Source organism: Uranotaenia lowii, chromosome 2 (assembly GCF_029784155.1).
Source record: "Uranotaenia lowii strain MFRU-FL chromosome 2, ASM2978415v1, whole genome shotgun sequence".
Classification (NCBI taxonomy): domain Eukaryota; kingdom Metazoa; phylum Arthropoda; class Insecta; order Diptera; family Culicidae; genus Uranotaenia; species Uranotaenia lowii.
In genome coordinates this window covers 600,846-619,005 of record NC_073692.1, presented here as the reverse complement: position 1 = coordinate 619,005, position 18,160 = coordinate 600,846, and the positions used below count along the sequence as shown (strand labels likewise).

Below are 18,160 nucleotides of genomic sequence, written 5' to 3'. Positions count from 1 at the left end.
TCGTGAAAAAGTGCCCATTCAACAATCATCTTTGCTTGTTACTGTTCTTGTAACCACAAGAGCAACGCCAATATCTCAAGTACAATCCACACCAATGGCAAGAAGCGTTCCAGAAGGAAGAAGCCTTCCAGGGCCGAAACCAGAGGGATGTTCATCAACAATCAAGTTGAAGATCGTGCAAGCCGCAGGAAATTTGCTTCAATTCTTTGTCAACGGACAGTTAGTGTCACTCCAGATAGATTCTGCCAGTGATATTTCAATCAATTCCGCGAAAGTGTGGGAACAAATCAGCAAGCCTACCATGAAGCCTTCTTCTAGTCAAGCCACAAATGCATCTGGCCAACCGCTGACCCAACTTGTCGAATTCAACTGCGATGTAACAGTCAACGGCCAAATCAAGCAGGCAAGGTGTTTCGTGACGTCGGTTTCCGGTTTGAACCTGATCGGCATTAAATGGATTAGACCTTTTCGATCTATGATCTATTCCGTTTAAATCAATCTGCAATCAAGTCGCAACATTTTCACCGGAAAGCAATATAAGCCAGAAGTTGATTCGATTGAGGGGAGAAACTCTCGAGGATGCTCTTCAAACGTCATCACTTCTACTTCCTTCGAAGCCAACTCTAGTGAAGCCCAGCTCCGTGATGAACCGCCAAACAGAACATTCAACCAAAAACATGGTGCCATCTCCAAAAAGTTCAAGCCCTGTGACACAGTTTACGCGAAGTACACCACAAGTACTCTTGGTCCTGGGAAGCCGGGGTGGTCATCGAGCGGATTGGCATTGTGATTTACAACGTTCAGCTTCAAGAATCCCAACGTCTCATCGGGTCCCATGCCAATCAGCTCTGCACACGTCCGTCCGAAGAGGTGGAATCCAAAACAGTATCTCCGTTATCAATTTTCCTGGATGGATTTGGTCTTTAAATTCCGCAGCCTCCACGACCTGTACCTCAAGCCGATGAAGCATCTCTCCCAACAGACGATGAATCGCTCAAGTCGGATGAAGGTAAACCCAAAGTTCCGGAAGAGGTTCCAGGACGACCGAAACGTCTCCTGCGGCTACCATCCAAGCTCGAACGGTACTGAACATTTTAGCGGTGGAGAAATGATACATCGAAGCAATCATGAAAACGTAAAGTTTATCGAGGCAATCAATGACTTTGACATCGAGCACATGGAGTGAAAATGTTGTTGTTCAATGTTAGTCATCATACACATCAGTCCAATAAAAGTAACTTTAAGACGTAACACTAAGCATAGGCGATTGCTGACGAAGTCCTCCAAAAGTCTCCAAAATCATCTTAATAATTGTTATTCTAAAAAGTTGTGCAATGCGTAATTTTAAAAGGTTTCGTGAAAAAATCTTTCAACTCAATCGCGGTAATAAAAAAGTTCTGATATTACATAAATTTGTTACAAGCAACCACAAAACTTCGCACCACCTTACCCATGAGCAAATACGCAAATTCAATTCAAAACTCTGTCCGTACACTTTGCGGTTATTATATCTGACCGATGAGCCATGCAAAGGAAAAAAAAAATCCCCAAAACCTCGAAATCAATTTTCCATGAACTTCCCTGCTTGTTTTTCCATCCGATTTCTCACACCGCCACCAGCAGCTTGACAGAATTCCGATGTCAAAATGGAAGAGCAATATAAAATTTTATTTATTGGGAAATCGCTCTTCGCGCCATTGCTACTGCTGCTGGTGTCCTTTTTATTTGTCGGAAGGTAGGTAAAACAGCAGCTAAACGGTTCCGTCTGCATCCCACGTGTACGGCTCAGATAAAAACATTTTTCTCCCCCCGCTTCGAGGCTCCCCAACTTAGAGCCGGGGAAATAATGAAAATAAATCAAGGAGAAAATAAAAAAGATAATGCGTGAAAGCGTTGAAAGTTATATTTGAAGCGATAATAGTCTTCCGTCCTTTTTTCTACCTACTTCGTCCTTCTTTCTCACGCTCACAGTCGGATTGGGATGAGGTGTCGGGAGTCGAAAATATTTGTAAACCAAAAGCGTGCCCGTTCACAGAGTGCGTGTTGAGACAGGTTAGCTTTTCGGAAATTTACGACAGAAGATTGGTGCCAGCCAGGTAGCAAATTTGATAAATTACAGGTAATTTGATGGTTCTCATGCACATTACTTATCGAAATGGGGTCTAATTTGTCGCATTTCTTACTCACACAAGCTCAGACGCTCTGTTATCGGAATCGCAGTAGCCCTTGAATTAGAGAGCAGAAGAGAAAAAATTCCTAATCAACCCCTCAGACGGTGCTAAGTATATTTAGGGGGAAAAACTTAGTATAGGCCAGACGGGAAGTTATCTTTATTGCAATCTTTGCTTTCGGGTCTCGCTGCTGCCTCAAACGAAGGGTAAAAGATGAAAAGAAGGACTCCATCATGTCCGAGATCAAACAAGCACCATCGAGATGCGACCGGCCTACAAAAGGCCCTGGAAAATGGCAATTGTCTGACTAATCGTGCGTCCCGTCCTTTGTCGGATGGAAGCTTTTTTCATTACCTTGTCCTCCGGAAATTTAACCCATTATGTCGGGTTATTGCATATCGATGCTGGAAAATGATTGCGCCAACGACCGGAGGCCGTCGTCAGTCGATGTCTTCGCACAAAGAGCTCTGAGATGTTTGTTTGTCAGTTCTTAATTGCAGTTCAATTGTACCGATACTGTTGGAAACTCAATAACATGAAGCTTGGAATTCAGTACGAAGTTAACGAAACATTGTGGTTGAAGGATTTTTTTATTTTACCAACACTCCTGAGGAGTTGGTTGTAAACATTCAAAATTACAACAAAACTTTTCAACGAAATCCTTCAAGGGCCATACCGGAGCCGTTTCCTTATCCTTATCTGGTACAACTGTGTTCGATGTTTACTCTTGAGCTCGAACTCGTGGACGTCGGCTTAGGAGGCAACTGATTGGCCAACTGAGCTATATAACAAGCCCTGGCTTTGTAAAGGAATAAGTCTATTGCTACGACAACAATTGTAGTATCTAAGTAGTTAGGTTTTCCAATACTATCTATCTTGTGTCAACTAAAGATCATTATTAGTTAACCCAGGGATCTTGAAGGTTCAAGATGCTTCAAATTGGTGACGAGAATAAAAATCTAAATCTGAACGTTTCCGGAAGTCATCGGAATTGTTCAACCAACACCTCAGAAGAATATTATGAAGAATATCAAGATTTTTTGTAGCGGTCAAAAAACAATGGTAACAAAAATTCATTTCCATCATGCTCGTGCCAATTAAGTACGTAGTGGGTTAAGTATAACTGTAAAGCTACGGAACCCGGATGTGCCTCAGACACAGCCTGGCGACGTTCGAAATGTGGGAGGAATGGTATCTAAATTTGTCCATCGGGTGAAGGACTACAAAGTTAAGACTAGACCTCCTACGAAGTGGTTCTCGAGGCTCCGACGTGTGCGTTATATAAGAGTGGTTATTGACACCATTTGAATCGAGATTGAATAACGTCTTTGTCGGAAATCATCTGAGTCGTAACGTGTGCTGTAAAAAAACACGAATCCAGAATAATTGACTCTCGGTTGACGCTCGACGAAACTCAAGTTGTTAGAACAGAGGTCAGGCCTCGAATCGTTGAGAAGACAAAAATTGGTTTATACTGGAGATGGTCAGCGGTGGGCTCGGATTAAGATTGCCTTGAAAAAGAGCTGGAGATTCCAGCAAATTGCAATTGGCGGAAGATCGGCAATATCTGAGTCCAATCCTATAAAAGACCAAGCAACAATTTCGCTGTGGAACCCACACCAAGTCTAGTGGAAATGGCCTCGACTCATCAAAATGATAGATCAGGTGAAGTACACTGAAATAATTGAAAATGGAAGAATGGAAAAGGAAAGGGAATGTAGTATCTAAGTAGTCAGGTTTTCCTATACTGTTTATCTTATGTCAACTAAAGATCATTATTAGTTTAACAACGGATCTTGAAGGTTCAAATAACAAGGACAACGTGCTAGAACTTACCAAGAAGGACTCGATGTTCAACTGGCAGCTGCAGTGGAATAGCTCAAAACCTACCGCCATTAATAAATAGTTCTACGACAATACTAGGTTGAAACCAAGGTGAAGTTTATAAAGTAGGAAGCAGTTGTGTCATGTGTGTGAACAGTTGAAAACGGTCCATAATCGGCTGTTCGCCGAAGCTTCCGTTAGATGTGGGAACAGGAACGTTGTACGGCCCTCATTTCAACGTGAATTGTGTCAACTTTGTGAATACCAATCAATTTCGGGTTGGGTACAAATTTAATCGATTGGGTATTTAGGAAGGATTGTTTTTTTTTGGCATAATGCGATGACGCTTTATCCGGCCAAAACACGTATTGTCCATCTACATGGTGTTTGTGTAGAAACGGCATAAAAATTACCTGCAAACATCTTTTTGTCTCTTTTTTATATTATATTTTCATTTCAAGTTAATCAAAATTAATGTAAAACGTAATATTAGCATGTTTTTTTTTCAATTCGGCTCAATTATAATAGATTTAAACAGTAAAAACATGAATTTTTCCATGTTTTATTGAATAAAATTAATATAATTGAGTAAAATGGAAAAAAATTTATGCTAATATAAGGTTTTACAATAATTTTGCCTAATTTGAAATAAAAATCGAAAATAAAAAAGTGACAAAAATAACCGTTCGATTTTGGCAACATTCGATTTTGGCAACATAAAATTTACGGGCGTGTTGCCAAAAACGAACGGGGCCTGTATTAGTCTGTGGTAGAACTATCCTTGGGATAGTATCGATCGTTCTCGAGGATGTGCATCTTCGAAAGAGGTAAATAACTTTCGTCGTCCAAAATAGAGCATTTTCCAGGCTAATTTTTTATCATCCGGCATTGGGATTTAAGAATCGAAATCTGATACTCAGTGTACTCTGGGGCTCTTGTCTACTTTTGGCACTAAATTCCAACTTTTAACAATGTTTTGCCAATGTACTGGTGAGAACAATTGAACTTTTAGGCAGCTACCCGTTGGCTCAGTAAATCCTTGTTGTTGAAGGCACGAGAAGGAGAACAAAGTCCTTTTGCGTCTATAATTTTCGCTGGTCTGCCACTACCTTTTTTGCCACTGTAAGGACTTCGTGGGGTTTCGGTCGGATGCAATTTCCACTTTCGCACCTTGATATATTGCACAGTGGTTTATTCGCGTCTTTCCTGTCCACGTACCAAACTAAGACTCCCCGTTCTTCTTCCCTTTCCTCCTCCTCTTTTTATCTACCTTTTCTCTTCTTCTATCTATGACAAGGTAACATATTTGCTGATCTATATATGTGTACTATAAGGTGCGCCTGTAATATCCCAAGTAACAATTTTAGCTTTATTATGGTCAGCAAAGTTTCGTTTGGACTATCGCATTAATCTTCATAAAATGCTAAAGCATATAACATCACCTGGACTCTAATAAAGCCAAAATCAGGCTATTTGGCCCTACCCTAGAAACGTCATCAAGACATATCATTGTTGGTCATCAATGCTGGTCACCAAAGCTTTTAAAAAGCTATTATTAAATATGTTAGAAATTTTTGTTTTTTTCGATTCTGTGAGTTTTCGGAGTTTTCGGAGTTTTTTTTTATTTTTTCCAGCAACCATAATGGTTGATGAATGATGATTGCATTATTCAGCAGATATGGTCTGGTAAAATTAATAGCTAAAAAACCAATGTTTTAACCATATAATGAGCGTCTTTTCTACTGCCAGTCAAGATTTTAGGTAAAATGTATATGAAATAGTATCTTAAAATAAATGCGCCTCGTCAAATCTGATGGTCAATCATGATGGAATTGATGAAAAAAAGGCCTGAAAAAATATTTTCCAATGCTCGCATTGTGAATCCATCAACATGGCGTCATTTTGTGCCCTTCGATTTTGCAACCAACATGGCGTGAGTCAATTCATAGTTTTATTATGGTTTAATGATGACCCCAAAAAAAGCTACGATTTGACGTTTCTCTCGCAAGGCAACCAATTACACGCTAAGGTTGATTTCCTCATTTCTGAGTTGTTAATCATTAGTACAGTAAATGAGGACAGACTTTTTGAATGAAAAGGGATTGGTTTTGAATGACCCGTGGAATAAATCATAAGTTGAAGTCAAATTTCGTTGTCTGACGCCATCTTGAAATCCAAGATGGCGGCTTCCGCTGAACTTTAAAATGGTGTAAATGACTTGAAATCGCATGAAACCCCAACAAAATGGGTATCGGGTGAAAGGGCTAAACGAGTAGAAGTTTAATTTCGCTATCAGACGCCATCTTGAAATCTAAGATGGCGGCATCCGCTCAACTTTTAATGCTTAATGCTGACGAAAAGTCGCATCAAACCACCACTATACGGGTATTGAATGAAAAGGCTAAGCTAGAAGATGTCGATTTTTTTCTTTCCGACGCCATCTTGGAATCCAAGATGGCAGCTTCCACTGAATTTAAAATGCTGTTAATCAATGAAAATCGCTTGAACACAACTTTTTTTTATGTAATACTACATTAAAATTACTATTTAAAGACAATTTAGATCATTTTAAATCACTTTTATTATTTTTTCATTATGTGTCTAATGCATTTAGAACTTTTCTTGTTTTGTGTATAGTTTTTGATTTTTTTTGCCATTTATGTAATTCTATTATTCCTATCATGCTATTATGTCTAAATTGTATTGGTCTTATTCTAGCGAAAACTATAAGGTTATGTTGTTTCTGTTAACCGTCTGATTTAGGCACATGTGCCAAATTCGATGTTGCCAAAAACGAACGGGTCTGTATTGTGGCGGTTTTTGTGGGATTTTCAGTCACTTACAGATTTTCAGAGAAACGCGAAAAGAGATATTTGACTTCTATTATTTAGCCTATATTGGGTGCTAAATACAATATATTTCATGCTATTTTCATTCATTTACAGTATTTTTAAGGTCAGCTGAAGCCATCATCCTGGATTTCAAAATAGCGTCGGAATGCAAAAATAAACTTTTTTTAGCTTATCCCAATTGACAAATACCCATATTTTGGAGGTTTCATGCGATATTCAATGATTTAGAGCATTTTTAAAGTATATAGAAAGCTGCCATCTTGGATTTCAAGATGGCGTAAGATAGCAATATTCGACTTCTACTCGTTAAGCCCTTTCACCCACTTCCAATTTGGGTTTCATGTCATTTTAAGTCATTCACTACATTTTAAAGTTTAGCGGAAGCCGCCATCTTGGATTTCAAGATGGCGTCAGATAGCGAAATTCAACTTCTACCGGTTGATTTCTTTCAACTTATACCCCTATAATATAGGATTTCTGCGATTTTCAGTCATTTACAGTATTTTCAATTTGAGTGGTAGCCACCATCTTGGATTTAAGATGGCGACGGGCAACGAAATTTGACTTCTACTCGTTTATTACTTCCACCTAATAACCATATTGTGAAGGTTTCACGATATTTTCAGTAATTTACAGCTTTGAAAATAAAAGCGGAAACCGCCATCTTGAATTAATGATGGCGTCACGCACATTTTTTTCCTACTATTTGGGCCCTTTCACTCAATACTCATATTGTAAAGATATTCATACCACTTTCGGTGATTTCAAGTTTTCAAAGATGTATTTTTTTAATTTTAACTTAAGACCAACACGCATAACTTACCAAAAATATGTAAAAATGGGAGTTCCAATTCAAATATGTGCTATCTAATCTGAGCGTGTCCTGTTCTGACATCTTGATCGAGAACTGTCACTAAGTTTTATGGCGGTTTAATAATCAGGCACTGAGTGCTATTATACACACAACGAAAAAAATCTGTAAAATCACATCACATGTGATGTAAATAAAAAGAAGCATCATATATGACGGAATTTTCAGTGCTTGTTGGAAATTACACGCCAGTAAAATTCTGCAACATGTAAAATGAAAAATGATGTAAAATTTTGCAACGTGTAAAATAAAAAAGATGTAAATTATAAAACCACTGAATCTTAAAAGAAAAACATTCCAATTGGAATTTGTTTTGTTTTATTTATTGTTATTATGATTAAATAATGGAATTTTCTCAGCTGTTAATGAAAATAAAATCTTTTTATTATAAATATAATTTATTTTATCAAGCGGCAAAATTTTTTCATCTCACAATTTTATTTAATTAGGAGCCACATTCACACAATTATTTTCTTCCCCTAAGTACCGGATCCAAATTTGGGTATCATGCAGCAACTTCCAGAACCGCATCCCTGCTGCTCAAAGATCTCCGGGAACCATCAAAACCGAAAAGCTTACTCACGCGCGAGGAAAAGGCTTAGACAAAATACTTTGGTGCACGACTTGACCTAACAGTTTGTTTACATTTTTCTGTATGGTCCTTTTCCTATTCCTGCCTCTCGAAGATCTCCAGGAACCAGCAAGATTGATTAACTTAATCGCGGAAAACCTTCTTCAATAAAATATTGTTGGGCACGACTTGACGCAACACTTTGTTGACATTTGTGTCTGCCTGTTTTCGACAGTTTGTATTTTTACATGACATCATCGCGTTCAGTGTATTGTAATATTAATTAAATTCAAATTCAATGTCCTATAAAATTCCATGTCGTGTAATTTTAAGAAATTTCTAATTCAGTGCTGTTAAGAATTTTGTGTGACCCGAAAATGTTGTAATATTACATCACATATGATGTAACGAAAAAAAAGCATCACATATAATGGAATTTTCAGTGCAAGTTGAATATTACACGTCTATAAACTTCAACAGACCTGTAAAATATGAAAGACATGTAAAATATTTGAGACGTGAATTCGAATTGAAAATTCCGTCATATGTGATGCTTCTTTTTATTTACATCATATGTGATGTAGATTTACATCAAATAATCGTGTTCCGTGTCAAGTTATGTTCGTGTCATTAGAATTCAGTGCTGTTAAGGATTCAACTTTTTTTATTCTGTAAATTTACATTAATAAATCGCGTTCCACGTCATGTAATAATAAAGGTTTTCTATTTCAGTGCTGTTTAGGATTCAGATTTTTTTTCTGTGTAGAACATGCAAAAGAAAGCTTGGAGCAAACTTCTAAGTTTGTGTTTTATTATAGTTTAAAAAGAGCATTCATAACTCTTTCAAAATAACTAAAACAGTATGTTTAATAAAAGTTTTATTAGCGTTTTCAAAACCATCTGAAAACATATGGTCGAAAAAAAAATATAAGCATTCTGCATGACCATAATAAAACCGTTATAAACAAAAAAATGCCATAATTAAACCATAATAAAACTTCCTAATGCTAGTTGGCATAATCTGTGTTACTTGGGATGGTACCCTTCAGCCACTACCTTGCTGGCGAGTAGTTGTTGGGGGTTTTAGGATATGGTAAACAGTGGAAGCCGCCACATTTTCACTTTTAAAATGTTGTACTATGTACTTTTTATCGAGATTTTTGTGCAGTTCGTAGAACTGTACAACGCGCTCGCGAAACGCTTCTTATTTCGACGGCATTTTGAGCAAAACTGGGCAAACATAAACAAAACGAAAAATGCTGGCGAAAAGCTTAGCATAGCATAGCATAGCATGGTTGACTACTCACATCCACCTTAAACTATGAAATTTGAAAATGCTTCATATGAAGTTTTTATTTTGTTAATTAAAACAAATCATATTTTTATACGGCTTTCAACAACTTTACTATTAAAATCACTTTAATGCATTTCGAACTCCATAGTCGCAGGCGTGGCTCAGTAGAACAAGTTCCACATTGCCAATGGTTGCTACTCCGTGATTGACCGAGGCCATCAATTTTGTACAAAGGTCAAAAGAATGGGATTAGTAGCTCATTCTCATTGTACAAAACTGATGCTCTCTTTGATCGTCAATAACGGCGCCGGCCACGTCCTAGTAGTCAAAAGATAGTTGGGAAAAATAGAGAAACGGATGAAAGGTATAACTTTGCGCTTTAGGACCGAGGTCACCTCTGCATCCTAGCAAATAATTTTGTTAAGGAGAGTGGGCAAAAGGATATGATCTGGAGACACTTTTGACTGTGTTGTGATCTTAAAAAATAAACCAAATATTCTCCTGTACTCCTATTGTTTGTGTAAAACGCCAACTATAAACTAATTTAGCTATAAACCACTTCTAACATATTAACTAAGAAAAGATTGGATTTAAACGCATCGTTTGAATATTAGAATTCATCACTATTATTTTCAACATTTTGAAGCACTTTAAAGAAAAATGAAATTTTCGACATTTTTTGTATAAAAATCGTATATTTTTCATGTAACTTTAAAACACGAGAAAACGGTTGTATTCAATAACAACCCAGTTTATTTACTTCAACTATCTACTAGTTGAATTAAAATTTAGATACGCCAAGATAAAAGAGATAAATAGGATACCATCATACCTCTACTTTTACAGTTTTCAGATGCGATTTAAACAATTCGAAGCTTTCCTGAAACACCATTCGAAGATTATCTACGAAAAAAAATCCTAGCAAAACCTGGTTACAAACAACACCAAAATTGTGATTATCGTTCATTTGAGAATAATAAAACAAACATTCGAGGTTGCTACCGTATGACACATTTGAAGTAATCCACAAAAATTACAAAAGATTTCTAGTGTTTGAACCTACATTGAACCTAGAAATAAACTATCATTTGTTATAGGCAAAACCTTGCATTGAAAGCAAAGCGATAATTAAAATAAATAACAGCTATCGTGTTTTAAAGCGGCCTCATGTTTATGACATGTACTCAAACGTTTACAAATCTTACGTTAAGTTTTTGCCAAAAAAAACTCATATCAGCAGGTATTTCAATTTTTGAACACGAACGGAAATCAAAATTTTTAAAACAGAAATTTTACTCAAGTGGATTTACACTGCAAAACTAACTTAAGTATAAATAGAAAGTATAAATAGAGAAAAATAAAGGAACGGGCTCACCAAATTGTCAATCCTATAGGATCTATAGATGTAAAGGAGTCCGCGGTTCGGCAAAACAGCTACTTCAATCTGGACATGGGGAGATTGTTTGCTTTCCGGGAGATCCGTTTCCGTTACTTGATTTGTTAGTTCAGTCAATTTTCCGGGATTTGAATTTTTCTTTAATTTTTCGATGACAGAAAAAACCTGTCCTCCTCACTCAGCCACAGCCTACCAAAACGAAAAATGCTGGCGAAAAAAGAAGAAAAAAAGCTAACACATAGACATTTTTCCCTGAGCTCGTTTATGTTTGAGTTTTGGGCCCTCGGAAAATTCCAAAATTTTAGTTGCTCGTTTGACTCATCTTATTCCTTTCCAACTGTTCAAAACAATTAAATAATTCTGAAAAGATACCTAAGTAACCTACTCATGATTCCAAATTTGACGAGATACTTTGGCTGGGTTGAACCCACAATTCATTATTTATCAGTCTTCCGAACGTTTGATGTTCTGCCCATTCCCCCCACTAATCCCCATGATGGAGTTAAGCTATTTAATAGGTAGTTATTTATATCATTGATCGTTATTTAAATTTACTACACCATCAATACAATAGAGATTCTCACGGATACTTATCTTTGTGTAGCAAATTTAGTAATCTTCCAGGTCACAGTAAGCCGTGATTCAGACGATATTTAGAAAACTGCATGCACAGAAAAGGAAAACAACTATTTGCAAACCGTCACAAATTTTGGTTTAATGAATATTGTTATCTGAACAAGCAAATGTCCACATATACTGTTTCTATACTTGAACCCTTGACTTCCCCTGTGAGCGAAACACACTGTTATTTCATCATCGTACATACCAGCTTCAATCTTCCATTATCAAATAGAATCTGTCATGAATCGCGTTAAAGTAAATACCTTCTCTAGGCTCCTTTCTCTGCTCTCTATCAGCGGGTCAATTCAAAATAATTTTCCAAGTGTCACAATTTTAATTCTCAGCACTGTTTTCATATCAATCCCGGGAAGTACACATTCGTTGGGGACATTTTATTATTGAGTCATTTTCTTTCTGGCCAAACTATTGGCGGAGTTTTCCTAGAAAACAGCAACAGATTTGGGGGCAATTCACCAGCGAAAATGACTCATTTAATAGCTCACTCACGCAGGGGGGATAACTCGTTTCACTTATAACAATATCACTATCATAAAATGTATTGGTCACCGATGTTGTTATCTTCCCTATCAACCAAAAGAAACGCGCCCGAAAACAAACTCAAATGTATGTTTTAAAACATATTTAAAAAAAAATTTATTTATTAAAAAAAAATTACGGAGCTCGAAAAACAAACGCTTGCGATTCTCGAAGGTCATCGCCTACTCCTCAGGACAAACTTTCAACTAAACATCAATAAAGAATAACTAAAAAACAATTTAAATCTGCAAATTGTACATTTTTGTTTATTGTCTGCTCATCAGACCTTTGAATCAGTAATAAAATAAACTTTGTAGATTCATATCCACTTGGATAACATTATCTACCTTCGGGGTAAGCTGGCTCAATATGCCGCTGTTAGTTGTACTGAATTTATAATACAAAAGATAAACAGTTGTTTATCTACCATGGATGGTCCTCATCTTCTTGAAATCTATTATTACTTTGAATGAATATATTTAAGAAAATGTTATTCCCAATAGCTTCGCAATACCCCCGGCAACAGTCCTCAGTGAGGATAATTGTGGCACATAATCTAGAAGCATATTTTCCACCCATCACTCCTTCCATTCATTGCATGGCGAGCTTCGCTCACTTGAAATGGCCCCAACTTTACGTTTGCATCATTTTTATCGCCATTAATCGTGATAGTTTATGTCAGTTTGAATGAAAGCGTTTGTGTCCCCAGCGCTGGCTTTATGGGGCCATTCCGAAACAATAAACCGGGGTGCGCGCCGCAACGCTCTGTGAGACTGATTTAGTAAGTAAGAAAGGAAACGATTGAAGCTTATGCTATTTACTCACAAAAGCGTAATTTCAAGACAAGATAGACTGAAATCTGATTCGTTTAAATGTTTTGAACGTTTTCAAACAAATACACGTTTCTCTGACAGCCTTGAACATGGCTCCAAACGAAATCCTGCGAACGACAAACGAAATCAAGTTGAGCCCTTTTTCTCAGAACTGTGTTAATCTGCTGAAAATGCTCGATTTCCGTTTTCGATAACGCGATTGGTGTCTGTTGCAAAATAGGTAGAACCTAGGTACTCTAGCTTTTGAATAATAAATACCACGTCCATTCATTGGAAGCAGTAGCGCGTGGAGTTTTCAATTTGCATAATTATGGTTAAATTCAATTTGTTCAGAGAAATATAAACGGACTGCAGAGACGAGGGGTTATCAATAGATTTATCAGTGCGCTTATTTAAAATTGCTTCATTAACACTGCAGCTGAAACGAGATAAATAGGAAAAAACGGTCAAATCCAATAAGCAAATGAACTGCTGCTCAAGGTAGATATTTTCCATTTATGGTTCCTTCCAGTGCTTGGACTAATGAAACTAGCTCAATTGATATTGAAAATCGGAACAAAGTTACGGTTTTATATAATGAAATGAGTGTTTAACACACAGTAACACATAACAGGATATTCTTTCAATATAAATACGTATCTAAATGTGGTTTATTTGAAAGCAAATTAAAATGGAAGAAATTTGTTTTAATTGATTTAATTTAAATAATATTTAAACTCCTACAGGTAACTGTTCAATTATTAATTTACTCGAGATCTGGTTAAGCGAATGGAATAAAATTGGGCATGGTAGGGTTTTTGAGTACGAGAAATGTTTCGATGATTGTTTGGATCCCTCTCACTTCCAATCAGGATATAGAAAGCGAGGAGACCCCCATACAATTTTTTGCATAACTTGAGAACTGATCGAGAAAATGGAACCCAATTTACCATGGAAGAGTGTTAAGCGGAACTTATTATCAAAAAAGGGAAAAAAAATCATGTAGGTAAAACGATACGAAGAATTTTTTTAAGAAGGTTTGAAACACGTTCCTCTTTACAGTAGTGAGATGAAAAGATAAATACAATTTTTTTGCTATAAAAAGACATACACCGTCTTAGCCGATTTGGGCTTTTCAGACTGTATAAATGACGCGGAAAACTTAAGATTAACATTTAACACCCGCAGAACCGAGATGGGAATCAAACCCATGCAAAGAATGCAGTTTTGATTAGCAATTCATTCTCAATGCACAAAACTTATGCTCTGCATCAATAACAGCGCCGGCCACGTCCTAATAGTTAATGAGGAATGAAGGACGAATTGTTAGTAAGATACTTTTTTGGATCAATCTCAGAAAAGGGGTTGTCTTAGTAAGCGGGAGGTTATAGATCAGGAGGAAGGAAACTCTTATTTCTATCTTTGAGGTATAGTAATAAAAAGTTTAAAAGTGAAGTAAAAATGTGCATATTTTCTTGTTTTCCTTATTCTTGTTCCTGATACACTAAAGTGTTTTCATAACCGATCCTTTAGATTGAAGATACTTTTATCAGACTTTAAAGAAAATGTAAAGAATATGCTCAAATTTTACCAGCTAATAATTTAGCAATCAATTTGCAATTATTTTTTTCTGCTAAAGCTTTAGCTAACAAGGAAAAAAAGAGTTGCCGGAATATTTTACTAAAATCTGAGCAAAAACCGGTGAAATGGCCTTGCAGAATTCGAACCTTCAAAATTTATTAATTTTCCTCTAGTATTTCAGGGAGGATACCGGATTTCGAATGAAATACACAAACAACAAACATAATTTTTAATACGCGATTTTGATTTTCAATTTTCACATTATTAACAAAACTTTTTTCACTTAGACTCACAACTTTTTATCGGTGGGTGAACTATATTCTACGCCGATTTCCGGATGTTCCATCGTCGGCCTATAGAAACGAGTTCGGTTCTGACAGGACAACCTGGCCGAAGTTTGATATTTTTTCTAAGAAATATCTTTGAAACCCAGTTTTTTCAAACATTTCAAATAAAATCTGATAATCATGTTGATGAAGGAACTTTTTGGGTTATTCAAATAATGTAGCTTCATTTAAAAAAAAACCAAATAAAAATACTTAGCTCTCAGTTTCTGTTCGGATTTCCTAGAAGTTTTTGTTGACTATCTTTATCTTCAATCTGCAATCCTCCATTCTAAAACTTCATAAACCACGTACGCGTTTTGTATTTCTCTCGTATGGTTGATACCGGAAAATCTCAGTTTCGTCCCTTTTTCATCAGCATTTTTCTCTTATAGCTTCCAAATTCCACGTCTTTCTACAGTACAATGTGCCATTTAAGCGTTTTTTTTTGAGGAATTCTATTACAGTCGAGAGGTTTCTGAAGAGTTTTTCGCAGTGGGACATTCTTGCGTACAAACATAGAGACAACCACCTCTAGACGAAAATTTCGTATAAGTTCAGAAAAAAGTATAGGCATCGTTTGTGCTTGAATTCGAAAGAAAACACTAGGTATAATAAGCAGTTTCCAACAAAAATGTAAAACTACCCATAAGTCGCATGGGACATTCTTGCGTAGAACGGCAGGACTTTATCTCATTCGCCATTTTATGAAATTATTAAATTTTAGGACTGTACTCAAAAAAATGCAACACTCCTTCTTCAAATAACTTTGGAACCATGGATGGAAATTGATGAAGCTTCAAGAAAGAACAGCTACATGTGCAAAATTTGATGATGATCTGTTAAGTCGTTTTTTGAAAAGCGTCTAATGAAGATGCATCGACCTTAATGTTTATGCGCTATGATTGCTATCTAAATCTTTATTCATTTAGAATTGGAACCAACTTTTGCTCCCTAATAACGGGTGTTAAATAAAAAATGAGAATTTTTTCAATCACATATAAAAAAATTGTTAATTTTTTTTTTAACCATTTCAGTATTTTTTATTAATAACATAATGTATTTTCTTCAAAAAAAATGTCAGTAAATGTTTGAGTAAGGGCCGTGGTCTGATGTTCGACGCAACTTTGTCGCGATGCTCTCACAAGAACGTTGTACGGCACTTACGTCAATTTTCCGGATACAATTCCGGATTCTTGTAGTCAGTTGCTTCGTATCCTTGGCCCTCTAATTGTTTTTATACACTAGGGCATTGAGTGAGCCAAAGAAATCCTCTATTGGGCGGCACTGGGGCAAGTTTGTTGGGTTACGATCTTTCGGCACGAACGGTATCTTTTTCTCCTCAAGGTACGCCAGCCAACCAGAACTAATGACGTCCCGCGGTATTTTTTGGTCATCCACCGACACTGTGATTTAACCGTCTCAATCTGCTCCTCCGTGTACTCCAGCGACCTCGTCTTCTTCCTGCAGACGATTCCTTCCATCTTGAGGGTACGATGGATCAATACGTGGGAGCAGCCATATTTCCGACCGGCGTCACGCAGGCTGGATGCGTCCTTGTTGTCAAACAGCTTCTTTAACGATGTCTTCCTCTGCTTCGTCATTATCGTCACCGGACGACCACTTCCGACCTTCCGCTCTACGTTCAGGGAACCCAGGATACGATATACCGTACTGACAGGTACATTTTCTTCCTTAAAATGTGCCACCGTGAACTTTTTTCCTTGCTGGAAATGCGTTTCGTAGAACCGTACAATGCGTTCGCGGAGCATGTGCTGTTTCGACGCCATCTTTGCTTTGACTAAATTCAAACTAGCAAAACTAAACACGCCTACTGTTTCTAGGGAGCCCAAAGAGCAATTTTCTTGGAGAAAGAAAATTTTACGCTCTTTATTTGAGTTACTGAAAGGTATTGAAAACATTCTCATTTTTTATTTAACACGCGTTAATCAAAAGTTTGAAGAACCTCTTAGCTGAATGAAACTATGATTTCAAAGTAGTCGAAGATTCCTTTGAATTCAGCTACAGTATTTGAAAGACCCAAATACTAGTATTTCACTAGCTACTTGCTAGCATCCTCAGTGGGTTATCGACTGAAGAAAGTGTATCATTTCCCTCCCTTAAATTGTCCAAGCTAGGTAGCTCAGAATTATTTGAAAGTAAAAAGAACGTGCAAATGCTCGGTAAATGTGCCGTTGTCAGTTTCTTGGGCCTACCTACCCTTTTCTGGGTACTTTTGCTCATATTGTGGCGCTCCTGGTGGACTGATTTGGAAGTTCTTGGCGTCCACGTGTCGGCAATTTTGTCGGCTTCACGTATGTACTTTTGACATTCCGCAAATCGACATGAAAGTCGAAAGAAGGGAAAAATCTTGCACAGTTATTTGGAAAATCCATTATGGTCCGCAGCTAGCGCCAGCAGCTGAAATTGCCCAGAAATTGCCCAGTATAAGGAAACATCGACGATGATTCGGAAGCCTGAAGCCAATCGTCGGAGTGGAACTACCGCCCGGAAACTGCAGGGTAAGATTTTGAAGACTATTAAGAGGAATTCCAATCTGTCGGAACGTGATTTGGCCAGAAAATTCGGTGCTGCCCATATTACCGTAAGGAGAATTAGACTCCGGGAAGGAATCCTAGGACAAGAAATTTACTTGGCTACGGCTTGGGGAGATGTTCCAGCCAAATTTAAATTTGTTTTTGCCGACAAAAAATTAGCAGCATTAAAAAACGAATGTTTTCGTTACAAATAAGATAATGACGCCGGCACTATACCAAAAAGAGTGTCTCCAAAAACGATTTTTTTTTTTTGTTCTTTCGATCCCTCGACTTTCTACTAAGTGGTTTCGAGCATAAAATCGTTCATCGGTCTGGTCAACAAACGGATTGATCATAGCAAGCGAGAGAAAAAAGTGAGGCTAGCGTTTAGCAGCGAGATTCAACTGAAAGTCTACAAATTCTTCCTAATTGCGCAAAAACAATTCACTATTGTTCGTTAGCCTACAATTTAGTAGCCTAACAGACGTCTGCTGCTCGCAAGTTCTTCCATTATTTTTTTTTCTTTTTTTAAGGTTTTTTTAAGGTCCACCATCTTACAGACTGAATAAACGTGGACAACTTAAGATTAATATTAACCGAAATGGATATTGGACCCAGTACCGAAATGGATATTGAACTAATGCCACCACTGCAGTGGACCTGGCGATTACCGCCTGGCCACCGGAATGTTTTTCCACATGAGATTTTTCTGGAACATTTTTCAATGATATTTTCTGGACAGTATTTACAGATCAATGATACTGATACCA

The 18,160-nt window shown here is 37.1% G+C and overlaps 1 protein-coding gene across 1 annotated transcript in view; it reads left to right on the top strand.

Annotated features, from left to right (window-relative positions):
- The window catches only part of LOC129741085 (zwei Ig domain protein zig-8), a 67,063-nt gene that overhangs the window by 12,468 nt on the left and 36,435 nt on the right, over nucleotides 1-18,160 (top strand). The window lies entirely within an intron of this gene.